The sequence below is a fragment of the Haliotis asinina genome, chromosome 4 (genome assembly GCF_037392515.1).
Source record: "Haliotis asinina isolate JCU_RB_2024 chromosome 4, JCU_Hal_asi_v2, whole genome shotgun sequence".
In the NCBI taxonomy this organism is placed as follows: domain Eukaryota; kingdom Metazoa; phylum Mollusca; class Gastropoda; order Lepetellida; family Haliotidae; genus Haliotis; species Haliotis asinina.
This window is the reverse complement of record NC_090283.1, coordinates 64,124,248-64,126,170: the sequence shown is the minus strand read 5'-3', so window position 1 is coordinate 64,126,170 and position 1,923 is coordinate 64,124,248.

Genomic DNA, 1,923 nt, shown 5'->3' with positions numbered 1-1,923 from the left:
GATCAGTACAGTACAGAAATCTTAGTTCATCAAGGGATCTCTTTGAGGGAAATGCAAGTAAATTTTATAAAGTCAGTGCAGATTGCATCAAGAGTTACATATATGCTTGAGGGTGCCTCTCTCCTACGGCAGATACCAAGCTCTGGTAGTCAGTATGCTACAGTAATAACCCGAATGCCTTGAAATCTTTAAGCACATGAACCTGGATGTTAGTGTTTCAGTGGTGAAATATTTTTTCTTCCAATGAGTGATAAATTGGTAAAATATTCTGTCCTGGTGTTCAGAGCTCACAGTGTCCTGCATTCTGAAAGGAATAACTTGAAAGGAAGACGCAGGGTAAATAGAGGATACTTAACGACCTTCGGTGTAATACCATTTTAATTAAACTCGTTAAAGATTTAGTATCAAACTCGCTTTCGCTTGTTTGATACCAAATCATTAACTCATTTAATAAAAATGGTATTTCACGGAAGCGAATTTAGTATTCTGTTTATTACTCACCATTATAAATTGACAGAAACTGCGGCGAAATCGTCTATTGTGTGAGGACACTCAGCTTTCGAGTCAAGCAAGGTCTAGTAAAATCGCGACATCAACATTAGCATTGTGATGTCACAAGTTTGAACCATTTTGACTTCATACGTCAAGTGGTATTACAGTAGTGTAATATTGAAGTGAAAATATTACACTGCAGTATCTTCAACGGGCGAGTAATAATTTACTTTAACCCGCTCTGTACACTGATATCACTGGGATGTTTCCCGATTAAAATACAGCAGTCAGTTTATAACAAACATCCTTTATATCAGAAACTGATGGATATAACAAACTGTTAGTACGCTGTATATTTGAGTCAAAATGTGTATTTCAAGCTACGGTAATAACAAACTAAATTTAGTACTTGTTTTCTGTCTGTTATAATGATAATTTAGTGTAAGTGCTATGTCAGAAGCTTTGAGGGTGAGAGTTGGCACCCTGAAGCTGAGAGATGAAAATATCATTAGGAATGATAAAGGATAAGTTGACGTGTTATGTGATTTGTCTGAAAATACTTAAAATGTGAAAGTTTTCAAGTTAGTTTGAGATTAGTTTTTTCATCTTGGGTTAAACTATATTTGCAACATTCCAGCATCTCTGTTCATGTGTTTGTTGTATGACATCTTCATCAAAATCCATGTTTCAGGATCAAAGGCCTGACCATTTCATATCCTAGGTAGCGGCCAAGGATTTTGAAAACAATAAATTGTCCCAGATATTCATTCAAAAACGTATATTGAGACTGTTTAGAAAACAATACCTATCCATTACAAAAACATGTGCTGTTTTTCCTGAATATATGAATTCATTGTTTTAAAAAAAGGCTGGTAAAACTATCTCCATACAAAATAAGACCACATCAAAGAAACTAATGATGGATCTTTAGAGTTAAATCTCTCACATAAATGTTTGATTTATTGACAGTTTCTACAACTGTACATATTCCATTTCACTTTGACTGAACCAAATGTCCTCAATGTGTCTCATCCTGATATACCAGGAAAAAATCTCAGTCAGCACTTGATGTCATGATTGTTTGGTTGTTGTACTTTGCAGAGACAGTTACTTTGAACTGTGCGCACTCATATTTTGTTAAGTTCTGTACTGATCGTTATATCTGTGTATGTTTGAGGTGGACATCATTTATGAAAGTTTTACATAATTATTATTATTGCGTCTGAAGCTCCGTTTTGAATTCTGAAAAGGTACCGGTATTTTAGACTGATTCATCACAATCGACTCATTCCGTAGCTCACCTACATGCCTGAGGCTCTGTTAAAATTGATAGCAGTCATGGTTCATTGATGCTCTTCAAAAGTACATTGTTTCTATTCATGGAATATTTCATGGCATTTTTTGCATTGTTAGGGACCGTTCATAATATAT